This window comes from Lissotriton helveticus, chromosome 8 (genome assembly GCF_964261635.1).
Source record: "Lissotriton helveticus chromosome 8, aLisHel1.1, whole genome shotgun sequence".
NCBI classification, from domain to species: Eukaryota; Metazoa; Chordata; class Amphibia; order Caudata; family Salamandridae; genus Lissotriton; species Lissotriton helveticus.
The window spans coordinates 1,542,328,177-1,542,345,933 of NC_136069.1; the positions used below are offsets into that span (position 1 = coordinate 1,542,328,177).

The window sequence follows — 17,757 nt, forward strand, 5'->3', positions numbered from 1 at the left end:
ATTCAACAAGGGAGCTCAATGTCACAACATAGGGTGGAATACGCAAATCTAAGCAGCCCCTGATCACAGCCCTGAGGACATTGCTGTAAGTGTGCTGGAGTACAGCTGTCTACCAGGTGCTTGGCATTCTTCCAAATTTGCATGGCCTGTCTGGCCAGGGAATACAAGAGCATGACTCTTCTAGATGAGCTCTTACATGGGCCCTAAGCTCATTTGGTAAGGATTGCCCTTTATCAGCAAGACTTTGTACAACAGAAATATATGAGAAACCCAAGCTCTCTTGACTAGACGAGGACGGAATAACGTCCCAGGTGAAGACGAACAGATGCAACTTCCATCAGATGTTATCCTGATGAAGAAGATTATATCTCCAAAAGTCATTTCAGAAGTGGGATTCGAACCCACGCCTCCAGTGGAGACTGCAGCCTAAACACAGGGCCTTAGACCACTCGGCCATCCTGACAGTGAAGAGTCCTAAGAAATGTATAAAAGTCACTCAGAAATTTCTGCGTCCATGCAAGCTTGAAATAATTTCAACCTTCAAACACAAGGTGCAACTTTTTGCACAGGACAATAAACACAGAAGATCACATATGAAAGCATTTCATTTCACAGGTGTACTGTTTTTATGCTTTTAGAATAACTTATACCTCTCACCAGCTATTTAGGGTTCTGTATCCTACTCACAAAATGATCTTGCCTGCGACCTCTCTCTTTATACACTAACAACTACTGCTCAGGAAGTAGGAAGGCAGAAGGTGGGGCAGTTTATGCAAATTTATGCTGTCAATGTGCCTTGCAGATTCATGCAGAATTTCTAGATCCTTGCTGGAAACAAGAGAGCAGGCCTTGTTTCAGATCAACTGTCCCTAGCAAGGAACGTTCGAGCACATCCATTCTTTTGCTCTCTAGCCCCTGGCTTGGGACTCACCCTCACTGGCTGAGGAGTGAAGTTCTGCATACCAACGTTGCATAGAAGGTATGTTTGTGATTGGTTTGAGATGGGTGGGAGGTCAAGAGCAGGGAAAAGCAAGTCACTTTTACTTCTAGTCTCCTCTTCTATGCCTACCTGCCGTTCACTCACTCTGTCTTTGTTTCATTCTCTCCTTCCTCAACACCCCATCTCACTTACTCGCTCTATCATTTGTGCTCTTTCCCCTTGCTCTTCATTTCATAGTGGAAACATCTCTTGAATGGATCATTAGAAAATGAGGTTACATAAAATTAAAAATCTACTTATTGGAAACCAAAAATATCACAAGACTGAATGTAAGCCATTTCTTCAATAAAAGGGATTTTTTAGGCACCCCCAAAAAACACATAAAACACCACTAGTGCTAGAAGAATATTATAAGAGCTTGAAGACAGAATTGGGCAAATTCATTTGCAGTTGAAACTGAAGTTTGGTACTTATTCAGATATTATATGCACTGCCAATTTTTAGCTGAGAATCTGAAGGAACGCAGAGACAAAATGGACTTAAACTTTTGTCAGAAGTGGGATTCGAACCCACGCCTCCAGGAGAGACTGCGGCCTTAACGCAGCACCTTAGACCACTCAGCCATTCTGACCACATGTTGCTTGTTCATCTACATAGTGAGAAAGATAGTGTGAACAAAAAAAACACACATCTTAGGCCATGAGTGGCTATAGCAAGAAAAAAACTCACTGCACTTTTCCAAAAAGACAACCATATAAGCCCATGTGAGGGAAATGATCTGATTTGCTCCCTCAAGAAAAAAAGAAGATTAAACACAGGTTTGTCAGAAGTGGGATTTGAACCCACGCCTCCAGAAGAGACTGCGCCCTGAACACAGCGCCTTAGACCACTAGGCCATCCTGACTTGCATTTGCATCACCTTCCACAAGCCAGACAGCCATGCAAGTTTGGTACCGAAAAGGCATGCCCTCAATTTATTTATCCCATTATAAGCATTTCCAACAGATCTTTGAACAATCCATACAGAGCAGTACCTATGAAGAACTCTTTAGACCTTTAAAGCGTACAAAGAGAAAGTGCTATTCACCAGCCACTTGAACGGCCCAAAGCTGCTTTGAAATTGAGTCATCAGCCACATCTTGGCTGACTAAAGCAAATTCAACAAGGGAGCTCAATGTCACAAAATAGGGTGGAATACGCAAATCTAAGCAGCCCCTGATCACAGCCCTGAGGACATTGCTGTAAGTGTGCTGGAGTACAGCTGTCTACCAGGTGCTTGGCATTCTTCCAAATTTGCATGGCCTGTCTGGCCAGGGAATACAAGAGCGTGACTCTTCTAGATGAGCTCTTACATGGGTCCTAAGCTCATTTGGTAAGGATTGCACTTTATCAGCAAGACTTTGTACAACAGAAATATATGAGAAACCCAATCTCTCTTGACTAGACCAGGACGGAATAACGTCCCAGGTGAAGACGAACAGATGCAACTTCCATCAGATGTTATCCTGATGAAGAAGATTATATCTCCAAAAGTCATGTCAGAAGTGGGATTCGAACCCACGCCTCCAGAGGAGACTGCGGCCTAAACACAGCGCCTTAGACCACTCGGCCATCCTGACAGTGGAGAGTCCTAAGAAATGTATAAAAGTCACTCAGAAATTTCTGCGTCCATGCAAGCTTGAAATAATTTCAACCTTCAAACACAAGGTGCAACTTTTTGCACAGGACAATAAACACAGAAGATCACATATGAAAGCATTTCATTTCACAGGTGTACTGTTTTTATGCTTTTAGAATAACTTATACCTCTCACCAGCTATTTAGGGTTCTGTATCCTACTCACAAAATTACCTTGCCTGCGACCTCTCTCTTTATACACAAACAACTACTGCTCAGGAAGTAGGAAGGCAGAAGGTGGGGCAGTTTATGCAAATTTATGCTGTCAATGTGCCTTGCAGATTCATGCAGAATTTCTAGATCCTTGCTGGAAACAAGAGAGCAGGCCTTGTTTCAGATCAACTGTCCCTAGCAAGGAACGTCTGAGCACATCCATTCTTTTGCTCTCTAGCCCCTGGCTTGGGACTCACCCTCACTGGCTGAGGAGTGAAGTTCTGCATACCAACGTTGCATAGAAGGTATGTTTGTGATTGGTTTGAGATGGGTGGGAGGTCAAGAGCAGTGAAAAGCAAGTCACTTTCACTTCTAGTCTCCTCTTCTATGCCTCCCTGCCGTTCACTCACTCTGTCTTTGTTTCATTCTCTCCTTCCTCAACACCCCATCTCACTCACTCGCTCTATCATTTGTGCTCTTTCCCCTTGCTCTTCATTTCATAGTGGAAAAATCTCTTGAATGGATCATTATAAAATGAGGTTACATAAAATTAAAAATCTACTTATTGGAAACCAAAAATATCACAAGACTGAATGTAAGCCATTTCTTCAATAAAAGGGATTTTTTAGGCACCCCCCAAAAAACACATAAAACGCCACTAGTGCTAGAAGAATATTATAAGAGCTTGAAGACAGAATTGGGCAAATTCATTTGCAGTTGAAACTGAAGTTTGGTACTTATTCAGATATTGTATGCACTGCCAATTTTTAGCTGAGATTCTGAAGGAACGCAGAGACAAAATGGACTTAAAGTTTTGTCAGAAGTGGGATTTGAACCCACGCCTCCAGGAGAGACTGCGGCCTTAACGCAGCACCTTAGACCACTCGGCCATCCTGACCACATGTTGCTTGTCCATTTACATAGTGAGAAAGATAGTGTGAACAAAAAAAACACACATCTTAGGCCATAAGTGGCTATAGCAAGAAAAAAACTCACTGCACTTTTCCAAAAAGACAACCATATAAGCCCATGTGAGGGAAATGATCTGATTTTCTCCCTCAAGAAAATAGAAGATTAAACATAGGTTTGTCAGAAGTGGGATTTGAACCCACGCCTCCAGAAGAGACTGCGACCTGAACGCAGCGCCTTAGACCACTCGGCCATCCTGACTTGCATTTGCAGCACCTTCCACAAGCCAGACAGCCATGCAAGTGGGGTACCGAAAAGGCATGCCCTCAATTTATTCATCCCATTATAAGCATTTCCAACAGATCTTTGAACAATCCATACAGAGCAGTACCTATGAAGAACTCTTTAGACCTTTAAAGCGTACAAAGAGAAAGTGCTATTCACCAGCCACTTGAACGGCCCAAAGCTGCTTTGAAATTGAGTCAACAGCCACATCTTGGCTGACTAAAGCAAATTCAACAAGGGAGCTCAATGTCACAACATAGGGTGGAATACGCAAATCTAAGCAGCCCCTGATCACAGCCCTAAGGACATTGCTGTAAGTGTGCTGGAGTACAGCTGTCTACCAGGTGCTTGGCATTCTTCCAAATTTGCATGGCCTGTCTGGCCAGGGAATACAAGAGCATGACTCTTCTAGATGAGCTTTTACATGGGTCCTAAGCTCATTTGGTAAGGATTGCACTTTATGAGCAAGACTTTGTACAACAGAAATATATGAGAAACCCAAGCTCTCTTGACTAGACGAGGACGGAATAACGTCCCAGGTGAAGACGAACAGATGCAACTTCCATCAGATGTTATCCTGATGAAGAAGATTATACCTCCAAAAGTCATTTCTGAAGTGGGATTCGAACCCACACCTCCAGAGGAGACTGCAGCCTAAACACAGGGCCTTAGACCACTCGGCCATCCTGACAGTGAAGAGTCCTAAGAAATGTATAAAAGTCACTCAGAAATTTCTGCGTCCATGCAAGCTTGAAATAATTTCAACCTTCAAACACAAGGTGCAACTTTTTGCACAGGACAATAAACACAGAAGATCACATATGAAAGCATTTCATTTCACAGGTGTACTGTTTTTATGCTTTTAGAATAACTTATACCTCTCACCAGCTATTTAGGGTTCTGTATCCTACTCACAAAATTACCTTGCCTGCGACCTCTCTCTTTATACACAAACAACTACTGCTCAGGAAGTAGGAAGGCAGAAGGTGGGGCAGTTTATGCAAATTTATGCTGTCAATGTGCCTTGCAGATTCATGCAGAATTTCTAGATCCTTGCTGGAAACAAGAGAGCAGGCCTTGTTTCAGATCAACTGTCCCTAGCAAGGAACGTCTGAGCACATCCATTCTTTTGCTCTCTAGCCCCTGGCTTGGGACTCACCCTCACTGGCTGAGGAGTGAAGTTCTGCATACCAACGTTGAATAGAAGGTATGTTTGTGATTGGTTTGAGATGGGTGGGAGGTCAAGAGCAGGGAAAAGCAAGTCACCCTCACTTCTAGTCTCCTCTTCTATGCCTACCTGCCGTTCACTCACTCTGTCTTTGTTTCATTCTCTCCTTCCTCAACACCCCATCTCACTCACTGGCTCTATCATTTGTGCTCTTTCCCCTTGCTCTTCATTTCATAGTGGAAACATCTCTTGAATGGATCATTAGAAAATGAGGTTACATAAAATTAAAAATCTACTTATTGGAAACCAAAAATATCACAAGACTGAATGTAAGCCATTTCTTCAATAAAAGGGATATTTTAGGCACCCCCAAAAAACACATAAAACACCACTAGTGCTAGAAGAATATTATACGAGCTTGAAGACAGAATTGGGCAAATTCATTTGCAGTTAAAACTGAAGTTTGGTACTTATTCAGATATTATATGCACTGCCAATTTTTAGCTGAGATTCTGAAGGAACGCAGAGACAAAATGGACTTAAAGTTTTGTCAGAAGTGGGATTCGAACCCACGCCTCCAGGAGAGACTGCGGCCTTAACGCAGCGCCTTAGACCACTCGGCCATCCTGACCACATGTTGCTTGTTCATCTACATAGTGAGAAAGATAGTGTGAACAAAAAGAAAACACACATCTTAGGCCATGAGTGGCTATAGCAAGAAAAAAAACTCACTGCACTTTTCCAAAAAGACAACCATATAAGCCCATGTGAGGGAAATGATCTGATTTTCTCCCTCTAGAAAAACGAAGATTAAACACAGGTTTGTCAGAAGTGGGATTTGAACCCACGCCTCCAGAAGAGACTGCGACCTGAACGCAGCGCCTTAGACCACTAGGCCATCCTGACTTGCAAATGCAGCACTTTCCACAAGCCAGACAGCCATGCAAGTGGGGTACCGAAAAGGCATGCCCTCAATTTATTTATCCCATTATAAGCATTTCCAACAGATCTTTGAACAATCCATACAGAGCAGTACCTATGAAGAACTCTTTAGACCTTTAATGAGTACAAAGAGAAAGTGCTATTCACCAGCCACTTGAACGGCCCAAAGCTGCTTTGAAATTGAGTCAACAGCCATATCTTGGCTGACTAAAGCAAATTCAACAAGGGAGCTCAATGTCACAACATAGGGTGGAATACACAAATCTAAGCAGCCCCTGATCACAGCCCTGAGGACATTGCTGTAAGTGTGCTGGAGTACAGCTGTCTACCAGGTGCTTGGCATTCTTCCAAATTTGCATGGCCTGTCTGGCCAGGGAATACAAGAGCATGACTCTTCTAGATGAGCTCTTACATGGGTCCTAAGCTCATTTGGTAAGGATTGCACTTTATCAGCAAGACTTTGTACAACAGAAATATATGAGAAACCCAAGCTCTCTTGACTAGACGAGGACGGAATAACGTCCCAGGTGAAGACGAACAGATGCAACTTCCATCAGATGTTATCCTGATGAAGAAGATTATATCTCCAAAAGTAATTTCAGAAGTGGGATTCGAACCCACGCCTCCAGAGGAGACTGCAGCCTAAACACAGCGCCTTAGACCACTCGGCCATCCTGACAGTGAAGAGTCCTAAGAAATGTATAAAAGTCACTCAGAAATTTCTGCGTCCATGCAAGCTTGAAATAATTTCAACCTTCAAACACAAGGTGCAACTTTTTGCACAGGACAATAAACACAGAAGATCACATATGAAAGCATTTCATTTCACAGGTGTACTGTTTTTATGCTTTTAGAATAACTTATACCTCTCACCAGCTATTTAGGGTTCTGTATCCGACTCACAAAATTACCTTGCCTGCGACCTTTCTCTCCATACACAAACAACTACTGCTCAGGAAGTAGGAAGGCAGAAGGTGGGGCAGTTTATGCACATTTATGCTGTCAATGTGCCTTGCAGATTCATGCAGAATTTCTAGATCCTTGCTGGAAACAAGAGAGCAGGCCTTGTTTCAGATCAACTGTCCCTAGCAAGGAACGTCTGAGCACATCCATTCTTTTGCTCTCTAGCCCCTGGCTTGGGACTCACCCTCACTGGCTGAGGAGTGAAGTTCTGCATACCAACGTTGCATAGAAGGTATGTTTGTGATTGGTTTGAGATGGGTGGGAGGTCAAGAGCAGGGAAAAGCAAGTCACCTTCACTTCTAGTCTCCTTTTCTATGCCTACCTGCCGTTCACTCACTCTGTCTTTGTTTCATTCTCTCCTTCCTCAACACCCCATCTCACTCACTCGCTCTATCATTCATACTCTTTCCCCTTGCTCTTCATTTCATAGTGGAAACATCTCTTGAATGGATCATTAGAAAATGAGGTTACATAAAATTAAAAATCTACTTATTGGAAACCAAAAATATCACAAGACTGAATGTAAGCCATTTCTTCAATAAAAGGGATTTTTTAGGCACCCCCCAAAAAACACATAAAACACCACGAGTGCTAGAAGAATATTATAAGAGCTTGAAGACAGAATTGGGCAAATTCATTTGAAGTTGAAACTGAAGTTTGGTACTTATTCAGATATTATATGCACTGCCAATTTTTAGCTGAGATTCTGAAGGAACGCAGACACAAAATGGACTTAAAGTTTTGTCAGAAGTGAGATTCGAACCCACGCCTCCAGGAGAGACTGCGGCCTTAACGAAGTGCCTTAGACCACTCGGCCATCCTGACCACATGTTGCTTGTTCATCTACATAGTGAGAAAGATAGTGTGAACAAAAAAAACACACATCTTAGGCCATGAGTGGCTATAGCAAGAAAAAAAAACACTGCACTTTCCAAAAAGACAACCATATAAGCCCATGTGAGGGAAATGATCTGATTTTCTCCCTCAAGAAAAAAGAAGATTAAACACAGGTTTGTCAGAAGTGGCATTTGAATCCACGCCTCCAGAAGAGACTGCGACCTGAACGCAGCGCCTTAGACCACTCGGCCATCCTGACTTGCATTTGCAGCACCTTCCACAAGCCAGACAGCCATGCAAGTGGGGTACCGAAAAGGCATGCCCTCAATTTATTTATCCCATTATAAGCATTTCCAACAGATCTTTGAACAATCCATACAGAGCAGTACCTATGAAGAACTCTTTAGACCTTTAAAGCGTACAAAGAGAAAGTGCTATTCACCAGCCACTTGAACGGCGCAAAGCTGCTTTGAAATTGAGTCAACAGCCACATCTTGGCTGACTAAAGCAAATTCAACAAGGGAGCTCAATGTCACAACATAGGGTGGAATACGCAAATCTAAGCAGCCCCTGATCACAGCCCTGAGGACATTGCTGTAAGTGTGCTGGAGTACAGCTGTCTACCAGGTGCTTGGCATTCTTCCAAATTTGCATGGCCTGTCTGGCGAGGGAATACAAGAGCATGACTCTTCTAGATGAGCTCTTACATGGGTCATAAGCTCATTTGGTAAGGATTGCACTTTATCAGCAAGACTTTGTACAACAGAAATATATGAGAAACCCAAGCTCTCTTGACTAGACGAGGACAGAATAACGTCCCAGGTGAAGACGAACAGAAGCAACTTCCATCAGATGTTATCCTGATGAAGAAGATTATATCTCCTAAAGTCATTTCAGAAGTGGGATTCAAACCCACGCCTCCAGAGGAGACTGCGGCCTAAACACAGCGCCTTAGACCACTCAGCCATCCTGACAGTGAAGAGTCCTAAGAAATGTATAAAAGTCACTCAGAAATTTCTGCGTCCATGCAAGCTTGAAATAATTTCAACCTTCAAACACAAGGTGCATCTTTTTGCACAGGACAATAAACACAGCAGATCACATATGAAAGCATTTCATTTCACAGGTGTACTGTTTTTATGCTTTTAGAATAACTTATACCTCTCACCAGCTATTTAGGGTTCTGTATCCTACTCACAAAATTACCTTGCCTGCGACCTTTCTCTCTATACACAAACAACTACTGTTCAGGAAGTAGGAAGGCAGAAGGTGGGGCAGTTTATGCAAATTTATGCTGTCAATGTGCCTTGCACATTCATGCAGAATTTCTAGATCCTTGCTGGAAACAAGAGAGCAGGCCTTGTTTCAGATCAACTGTCCCTAGCAAGGAACGTCTGAGCACATCCATTCTTTTGCTCTCTAGCCCCTGGCTTGGGACTCACCCTCACTGGCTGAGGAGTGAAGTTCTGCATACCAACGTTGCATAGAAGGTATGTTTGTGATTGGTTTGAGATGGGTGGGAGGTCAAGAGCAGGGAAAAGCAAGTCACTTTCACTTCTAGTCTCCTCTTCTATGCCTACCTGCCGTTCACTCACTCTGTCTTTGTTTCATTCTCTCCTTCCTCAACACCCCATCTCACTCACTCGCTCTATCATTTGTGCTCTTTCCCCTTGCTCTTCATTTCATAGTGGAAAAATCTCTTGAATGGATCATTATAAAATGAGGTTACATAAAATTAAAAATCTACTTATTGGAAACCAAAAATATCACAAGACTGAATGTAAGCCATTTTTTCAATAAAAGGGATTTTTTAGGCACCCCCCAAAAAACACATAAAACACCACTAGTGCTAGAAGAATATTATAAGAGCTTGAAGACAGAATTGGGCAAATTCATTTGCAGTTGAAACTGAAGTTTGGTACTTATTCAGATATTATATGCACTGCCAATTTTTAGCTGAGATTCTGAAGGAACGCAGAGACAAAATGGACTTAAAGTTTTGTCAGAAGTGGGATTCGAACCCACGCCTCCAGGAGAGACTGCGGCCTTAATGCAGCGCCTTAGACCACTCGGCCATCCTGACCACATGTTGCTTGTTCATCTACATAGTGAGAAAGATAGTGTGAACAAAAAAAACACACATCTTAGGCCATGAGTGGCTATAGCAAGAAAAAAAACTCACTGCACTTTTCCAAAAAGACAACCATATAAGCCCATGTGAGGGAAATTATCTGATTTTCTCCCTCTAGAAAAAAGAAGATTAAACACAGGTTTGTCAGAAGTGGGATTTGAACCCACACCTCCAGAAGAGACTGTGACCTGAACGCAGCGCCTTAGACCACTCGGCCATCCTGACTTGCAATTGCAGCACCTTCCACAAGCCAGACAGCCATGCAAGTGGGGTACCGAAAAGGCATGCCCTCAATTTATTTATCCCATTATAAGCATTTCCAACATATCTTTGAACAATCCATACAGAGCAGTACCTATGAAGAACTCTTTAGACCTTTAATGAGTACAAAGAGAAAGTGCTATTCACCAGCCACTTGAACGGCCCAAAGCTGCTTTGAAATTGAGTCAACAGCCATATCTTGGCTGACTAAAGCAAATTCAACAAGGGAGCTCAATGTCACAACATAGGGTGGAATACACAAATCTAAGCAGCCCCTGATCACAGCCCTGAGGACATTGCTGTAAGTGTGCTGGAGTACAGCTGTCTACCAGGTGCTTGGCATTCTTCCAAATTTGCATGGCCTGTCTGGCCAGGGAATACAAGAGCATGACTCTTCTAGATGAGCTCTTACATGGGTCCTAAGCTCATTTGGCCAGGATTGCACTTTATCAGCAAGACTTTGTACAACAGAAATATATGAGAAACCCAAGCTTTCTTGACTAGACGAGGACGGAATAACATCCCAGGTGAAGACGAACAGATGCAACTTCCATCAGATGTTATCCTGATGAAGAAGATTATATCTCCAAAAGTCATTTCAGAAGTGGGATTCGAACCCACGCCTCCAGAGGAGACTGCAGCCTAAACACAGCGCCTTAGACCACTCGGCCATCCTGACAGTGAAGAGTCCTAAGAAATGTATAAAAGTCACTCAGAAATTTCTGCGTCCATGCAAGCTTGAAATAATTTCAACCTTCAAACACAAGGTGCAACTTTTTGCACAGGACAATAAACACAGAAGATCACATATGAAAGCATTTCATTTCACAGGTGTACTGTTTTTATGCTTTTAGAATAACTTATACCTCTCACCAGCTATTTAGGGTTCTGTATCCTACTCACAAAATTATCTTGCCTGCGACCTCTCTCTTTATACACAAACAACTATTGCTCAGGAAGTAGGAAGGCAGAAGGTGGGGCAGTTTATGCAAATTTATGCTGTCAATGTGCCTTGCAGATTCATGCAGAATTTCTAGATCCTTGCTGGAAACAAGAGAGCAGGCCTTGTTTCAGATCAACTGTCCCTAGCAAGGAACGTCTGAGCACATCCATTCTTTTGCTCTCTAGCCCCTGGCTTGGGACTCACCCTCACTAGCTGAGGAGTGAAGTTCTGCATACCAACGTTGCATAGAAGGTATGTTTGTGATTGGTTTGAGATGGGTGGGAGGTCAAGAGCAGGGAAAAGCAAGTCACCTTCACTTCTAGTCTCCTCTTCTATGCCTACCTGCCGTTCACTCACTCTGTCTTTGTTTCATTCTCTCCTTCCTCAACACCCCATCTCACTCACTGGCTCTATCATTTGTGCTCTTTCCCCTTGCTCTTCATTTCATAGTGGAAACATCTCTTGAATGGATCATTAGAAAATGAGGTTACATAAAATTAAAAATCTACTTATTGGAAACCAAAAATATCACAAGACTGAATGTAAGCCATTTCTTCAATAAAAGGGATTTTTTAGGCACCCCCCAAAAAACACATAAAACACCACTAGTGCTAGAAGAATATTATAAGAGCTTGAAGACAGAATTGGGCAAATTCATTTGCAGTTGAAACTGAAGTTTGGTACTTATTCAGATATTATATGCACTGCCAATTTTTAGCTGAGATTCTGAAGGAACGAAGAGACAAAATGGACTTAAAGTTTTGTCAGAAGTGAGATTCGAACCCACACCTCCAGGAGAGACTGCGGCCTTAACGCAGCGCCTTAGACCACTCGGTCATCCTGACCACATGTTGCTTGTCCATCTACATAGTGAGAAAGATAGTGTGAACAAAAAAAACACACATCTTAGGCCATAAGTGGCTATAGCAAGAAAAAAACTCACTGCACTTTTCCAAAAAGACAACCATATAAGCCCATGTGAGGGAAATGATCTGATTTTCTCCCTCAAGAAAAAAGAAGATTAAACACAGGTTTGTCAGAAGTGGGATTTGAACCCACGCCTCCAGAAGAGACAGCGACCTGAACGCAGCGCCTTAGACCACTCGGCCATCCTGACTTGCATTTGCAGCACCTTCCACAAGCCAGACAGCCATGCAAGTTTGGTACCGAAAAGGCATGCCCTCAATTTATTTATCCCATTATAAGCATTTCCAACAGATCTTTGAACAATCCATACAGAGCAGTACCTATGAAGAACTCTTTAGACCTTTAAAGCGTACAAAGAGAAAGTGCTATTCACCAGCCACTTGAACGGCCCAAAGCTGCTTTGAAATTGAGTCAACAGCCACATCTTGGCTGACTAAAGCAAATTCAACAAGGGAGCTCAATGTCACAACATAGGGTGGAATACGCAAATCTTAGCAGCCCCTGATCACAGCCCTGAGGACATTGCTGTAAGTGTGCTGGAGTACAGCTGTCTACCAGGTGCTTGGCATTCTTCCAAATTTGCATGGCCTGTCTGGCCAGGGAATACAAGAGCATGACTCTTCTAGATGAGCTCTTACATGGGCCCTAAGCTCATTTGGTAAGGATTGCCCTTTATCAGCAAGACTTTGTACAACAGAAATATATGAGAAACCCAAGCTTTCTTGACTAGACGAGGACGGAATAACGTCCCAGGTGAAGACGAACAGATGCAACTTCCATCAGATGTTATCCTGATGAAGAAGATTATATCTCCAAAAGTCATGTCAGAAGTGGGATTCGAACCCACGCCTCCAGAGGAGACTGCGGCCTAAACACAGCGCCTTAGACCACTCGGCCATCCTGACAGTGGAGAGTCCTAAGAAATGTATAAAAGTCACTCAGAAATTTCTGCGTCCATGCAAGCTTGAAATAATTTCAACCTTCAAACACAAGGTGCAACTTTTTGCACAGGACAATAAACACAGAAGATCACATATGAAAGCATTTCATTTCACAGGTGTACTGTTTTTATGCTTTTAGAATAACTTATACCTCTCACCAGCTATTTAGGGTTCTGTATCCTACTCACAAAATTACCTTGCCTGCGACCTCTCTCTTTATACACAAACAACTACTGCTCAGGAAGTAGGACGGCAGAAGGTGGGGCAGTTTATGCAAATTTATGCTGTCAATGTGCCTTGCAGATTCATGCAGAATTTCTAGTTCCTTGCTGGAAACAAGAGAGCAGGCCTTGTTTCAGATCAACTGTCCCTAGCAAGGAACGTCTGAGCACATCCATTCTTTTGCTCTCTAGCCCCTGGCTTGGGACTCACCCTCACTGGCTGAGGAGTGAAGTTCTGCATACCAACGTTGAATAGAAGGTATGTTTGTGATTGGTTTGAGATGGGTGGGAGGTCAAGAGCAGGGAAAAGCAAGTCACCTTCAGTTCTAGTCTCCTCTTCTATGCCTACCTGCCGTTCACTCACTCTGTCTTTGTTTCATTCTCTCCTTCCTCAACACCCCATCTCACTCACTGGCTCTATCATTTGTGCTCTTTCCCCTTGCTCTTCATTTCATAGTGGAAACATCTCTTGAATGGATCATTAGAAAATGAGGTTACATAAAATTAAAAATCTACTTATTGGAAACCAAAAATATCACAAGACTGAATGTAAGCCATTTCTTCAATAAAAGGGATTTTTTAGGCACCCCCCAAAAAACACATAAAACACCACTAGTGCTAGAAGAATATTATACGAGCTTGAAGACAGAATTGGGCAAATTCATTTGCAGTTGAAACTGAAGTTTGGTACTTATTCAGATATTATATGCACTGCCAATTTTTAGCTGAGATTCTGAAGGAACGCAGAGACAAAATGGACTTAAAGTTTTGTCAGAAGTGGGATTCGAACCCACGCCTCCAGGAGAGACTGCGGCCTTAATGCAGTGCCTTAGACCACTCGGCCATCCTGACCACATGTTACTTGTTCATCTATATAGTGAGAAAGATAGTGTGAACAAAAAAACACACATCTTAGGCCATGAGTGGCTATAGCAAGAAAAAAACTCACTGCACTTTTCCAAAAAGACAACCATATAGGCCCATGTGAGGGAAATGATCTGATTTTCTCCCTCAAGAAAAAAGAAGATTAAACACAGGTTTGTCAGAAGTGGGATTTGAACCCACACCTCCAGAAGAGACTGCGACCTGAACGCAGCGCCTTAGACCACTGGGCCATCCTGACTTGCATTTGCAGCACCTTCCACAAGCCAGACAGCCATGCAAGTGGGGTACCGAAAAGGCATGCCCTCAATTTATTTATCCCATTATAAGCATTTCCAACAGATCTTTGAACAATCCATACCTAGCAGTACCTATGAAGAACTCTTTAGACCTTTAATGAGTACAAAGAGAAAGTGCTATTCACCAGCCACTTGAACGGCCCAAAGCTGCTTTGAAATTGAGTCAATAGCCACATCTTGGCTGACTAAAGCAAATTCAACAAGGGATCTCAATGTCACAACATAGGGTGGAATTCGCAAATCTAAGTAGCCCCTGATCACTGCCCTGAGGAAATTGCTGTAAGTGTGCTGGAGTACAGCTGTCTACCAGGTGCTTGGCATTCTTCCAAATTTGCATGGCCTGTCTGGCCAGGGAATACAAGAGCATGACTCTTCTAGATGAGCTCTTACATGGGTCCTAAGCTCATTTGGTAAGGATTGCACTTTATCAGCAAGACTTTGTACAACAGAAATATATGAGAAACCCAAGCTCTCTTGACTAGACGAGGACAGAATAACGTCCCAGGTGAAGACGAACAGATGCAACTTCCATCAGATGTTATCCTGATGAAGAAGATTATATCTCCAAAAGTAATTTCAGAAGTGGGATTCGAACCCACGCCTCCAGAGGAGACTGCAGCCTAAACACAGCGCCTTAGACCACTCGGCCATCCTGACAGTGAAGAGTCCTAAGAAATGTATAAAAGTCACTCAGAAATTTCTGCGTCCATGCAAGCTTGAAATAATTTCAACCTTCAAACACAAGGTGCAACTTTTTGCACAGGACAATAAACACAGAAGATCACATATGAAAGCATTTCATTTCACAGGTGTACTGTTTTTATGCTTTTAGAATAACTTATACCTCTCACCAGCTATTTAGGGTTCTGTATCCGACTCACAAAATTACCTTGCCTGCGACCTTTCTCTCCATACACAAACAACTACTGCTCAGGAAGTAGGAAGGCAGAAGGTGGGGCAGTTTATGCACATTTATGCTGTCAATGTGCCTTGCAGATTCATGCAGAATTTCTAGATCCTTGCTGGAAACAAGAGAGCAGGCCTTGTTTCAGATCAACTGTCCCTAGCAAGGAACGTCTGAGCACATCCATTCTTTTGCTCTCTAGCCCCTGGCTTGGGACTCACCCTCACTGGCTGAGGAGTGAAGTTCTGCATACCAACGTTGCATAGAAGGTATGTTTGTGATTGGTTTGAGATGGGTGGGAGGTCAAGAGCAGGGAAAAGCAAGTCACCTTCACTTCTAGTCTCCTTTTCTATGCCTACCTGCCGTTCACTCACTCTGTCTTTGTTTCATTCTCTCCTTCCTCAACACCCCATCTCACTCACTCGCTCTATCATTCGTACTCTTTCCCCTTGCTCTTCATTTCATAGTGGAAACATCTCTTGAATGGATCATTAGAAAATGAGGTTACATAAAATTAAAAATCTACTTATTGGAAACCAAAAATATCACAAGACTGAATGTAAGCCATTTCTTCAATAAAAGGGATTTTTTAGGCACCCCCCAAAAAACACATAAAACACCACGAGTGCTAGAAGAATATTATAAGAGCTTGAAGACAGAATTGGGCAAATTCATTTGCAGTTGAAACTGAAGTTTGGTACTTATTCAGATATTATATGCACTGCCAATTTTTAGCTGAGATTCTGAAGGAACGCAGACACAAAATGGACTTAAAGTTTTGTCAGAAGTGAGATTCGAACCCACGCCTCCAGGAGAGACTGCGGCCTTAACGAAGTGCCTTAGACCACTCGGCCATCCTGACCACATGTTGCTTGTTCATCTACATAGTGAGAAAGATAGTGTGAACAAAAAAAACACACATCTTAGGCCATGAGTGGCTATAGCAAGAAAAAAAAACACTGCACTTTCCAAAAAGACAACCATATAAGCCCATGTGAGGGAAATGATCTGATTTGCTCCCTCAAGAAAAAAAGAAGATTAAACACAGGTTTGTCAGAAGTGGGATTTGAACCCACGCCTCCAGAAGAGACTGCGACCTGAACACAGCGCCTTAGACCACTAGGCCATCCTGACTTGCATTTGCATCACCTTCCACAAGCCAGACAGCCATGCAAGTTTGGTACCGAAAAGGCATGCCCTCAATTTATTTATCCCATTATAAGCATTTCCAACAGATCTTTGAACAATCCATACAGAGCAGTACCTATGAAGAACTCTTTAGACCTTTAAAGCGTACAAAGAGAAAGTGCTATTCACCAGCCACTTGAACGGCCCAAAGCTGCTTTGAAATTGAGTCATCAGCCACATCTTGGCTGACTAAAGCAAATTCAACAAGGGAGCTCAATGTCACAAAATAGGGTGGAATACGCAAATCTAAGCAGCCCCTGATCACAGCCCTGAGGACATTGCTGTAAGTGTGCTGGAGTACAGCTGTCTACCAGGTGCTTGGCATTCTTCCAAATTTGCATGGCCTGTCTGGCCAGGGAATACAAGAGCGTGACTCTTCTAGATGAGCTCTTACATGGGTCCTAAGCTCATTTGGTAAGGATTGCACTTTATCAGCAAGACTTTGTACAACAGAAATATATGAGAAACCCAATCTCTCTTGACTAGACCAGGACGGAATAACGTCCCAGGTGAAGACGAACAGATGCAACTTCCATCAGATGTTATCCTGATGAAGAAGATTATATCTCCAAAAGTCATTTCAGAAGTGGGATTCGAACCCACGCCTCCAGAGGAGACTGCAGCCTAAACACAGCGCCTTAGACCACTCGGCCATCCTGACAGTGAAGAGTCCTAAGAAATGTATAAAAGTCACTCAGAAATTTCTGCGTCCATGCAAGCTTGAAATAATTTCAACCTTCAAACACAAGGTGCAACTTTTTGCACAGGACAATAAACACAGAAGATCACATATGAAAGCATTTCATTTCACAGGTGTACTGTTTTTATGCTTTTAGAATAACTTATACCTCTCACCAGCTATTTAGGGTTCTGTATCCGACTCACAAAATTACCTTGCCTGCGACCTCTCTCTTTATACACAAACAACTATTGCTCAGGAAGTAGGAAGGCAGAAGGTGGGGCAGTTTATGCAAATTTATGCTGTCAATGTGCCTTGCAGATTCATGCAGAATTTCTAGATCCTTGCTGGAAACAAGAGAGCAGGCCTTGTTTCAGATCAACTGTCCCTAGCAAGGAACGTCTGAGCACATCCATTCTTTTGCTCTCTAGCCCCTGGCTTGGGACTCACCCTCACTAGCTGAGGAGTGAAGTTCTGCATACCAACGTTGCATAGAAGGTATGTTTG

General features: G+C 42.9%; 18 non-coding genes across 18 annotated transcripts; all 18 read right to left on the minus strand.

The window, feature by feature from the left end:
- Positions 1–1,488: 1,488 nt before the first annotated feature.
- TRNAL-AAG (transfer RNA leucine (anticodon AAG)) lies at positions 1,489–1,571 on the minus strand. Its single transcript has one exon. It is a non-coding gene; the product is annotated as a tRNA-Leu (tRNA).
- Positions 1,572–1,761: 190 nt separating this feature from the next.
- Positions 1,762–1,844, minus strand: TRNAL-CAG (transfer RNA leucine (anticodon CAG)). The gene has a single exon. It is a non-coding gene; the product is annotated as a tRNA-Leu (tRNA).
- A 632-nt stretch (positions 1,845–2,476) lies between these two features.
- Positions 2,477–2,559, minus strand: TRNAL-UAG (transfer RNA leucine (anticodon UAG)). Its single transcript has one exon. It is a non-coding gene; the product is annotated as a tRNA-Leu (tRNA).
- A 1,026-nt stretch (positions 2,560–3,585) lies between these two features.
- On the minus strand, positions 3,586–3,668 carry TRNAL-AAG (transfer RNA leucine (anticodon AAG)). Its single transcript has one exon. It is a non-coding gene; the product is annotated as a tRNA-Leu (tRNA).
- A 189-nt stretch (positions 3,669–3,857) lies between these two features.
- TRNAL-CAG (transfer RNA leucine (anticodon CAG)) lies at positions 3,858–3,940 on the minus strand. The gene has a single exon. It is a non-coding gene; the product is annotated as a tRNA-Leu (tRNA).
- A 1,740-nt stretch (positions 3,941–5,680) lies between these two features.
- Positions 5,681–5,763, minus strand: TRNAL-AAG (transfer RNA leucine (anticodon AAG)). Its single transcript has one exon. It is a non-coding gene; the product is annotated as a tRNA-Leu (tRNA).
- A 192-nt stretch (positions 5,764–5,955) lies between these two features.
- On the minus strand, positions 5,956–6,038 carry TRNAL-CAG (transfer RNA leucine (anticodon CAG)). Its single transcript has one exon. It is a non-coding gene; the product is annotated as a tRNA-Leu (tRNA).
- A 632-nt stretch (positions 6,039–6,670) lies between these two features.
- Positions 6,671–6,753, minus strand: TRNAL-UAG (transfer RNA leucine (anticodon UAG)). The gene has a single exon. It is a non-coding gene; the product is annotated as a tRNA-Leu (tRNA).
- A 3,121-nt stretch (positions 6,754–9,874) lies between these two features.
- On the minus strand, positions 9,875–9,957 carry TRNAL-AAG (transfer RNA leucine (anticodon AAG)). The gene has a single exon. It is a non-coding gene; the product is annotated as a tRNA-Leu (tRNA).
- Positions 9,958–10,147: 190 nt separating this feature from the next.
- TRNAL-CAG (transfer RNA leucine (anticodon CAG)) lies at positions 10,148–10,230 on the minus strand. The gene has a single exon. It is a non-coding gene; the product is annotated as a tRNA-Leu (tRNA).
- A 632-nt stretch (positions 10,231–10,862) lies between these two features.
- Positions 10,863–10,945, minus strand: TRNAL-UAG (transfer RNA leucine (anticodon UAG)). Its single transcript has one exon. It is a non-coding gene; the product is annotated as a tRNA-Leu (tRNA).
- Positions 10,946–12,243: 1,298 nt separating this feature from the next.
- Positions 12,244–12,326, minus strand: TRNAL-CAG (transfer RNA leucine (anticodon CAG)). Its single transcript has one exon. It is a non-coding gene; the product is annotated as a tRNA-Leu (tRNA).
- Positions 12,327–12,958: 632 nt separating this feature from the next.
- On the minus strand, positions 12,959–13,041 carry TRNAL-UAG (transfer RNA leucine (anticodon UAG)). The gene has a single exon. It is a non-coding gene; the product is annotated as a tRNA-Leu (tRNA).
- A 1,026-nt stretch (positions 13,042–14,067) lies between these two features.
- Positions 14,068–14,150, minus strand: TRNAL-AAG (transfer RNA leucine (anticodon AAG)). Its single transcript has one exon. It is a non-coding gene; the product is annotated as a tRNA-Leu (tRNA).
- Positions 14,151–14,338: 188 nt separating this feature from the next.
- Positions 14,339–14,421, minus strand: TRNAL-CAG (transfer RNA leucine (anticodon CAG)). The gene has a single exon. It is a non-coding gene; the product is annotated as a tRNA-Leu (tRNA).
- A 632-nt stretch (positions 14,422–15,053) lies between these two features.
- TRNAL-UAG (transfer RNA leucine (anticodon UAG)) lies at positions 15,054–15,136 on the minus strand. The gene has a single exon. It is a non-coding gene; the product is annotated as a tRNA-Leu (tRNA).
- A 1,298-nt stretch (positions 15,137–16,434) lies between these two features.
- On the minus strand, positions 16,435–16,517 carry TRNAL-CAG (transfer RNA leucine (anticodon CAG)). The gene has a single exon. It is a non-coding gene; the product is annotated as a tRNA-Leu (tRNA).
- A 632-nt stretch (positions 16,518–17,149) lies between these two features.
- TRNAL-UAG (transfer RNA leucine (anticodon UAG)) lies at positions 17,150–17,232 on the minus strand. The gene has a single exon. It is a non-coding gene; the product is annotated as a tRNA-Leu (tRNA).
- Positions 17,233–17,757: the final 525 nt, after the last annotated feature.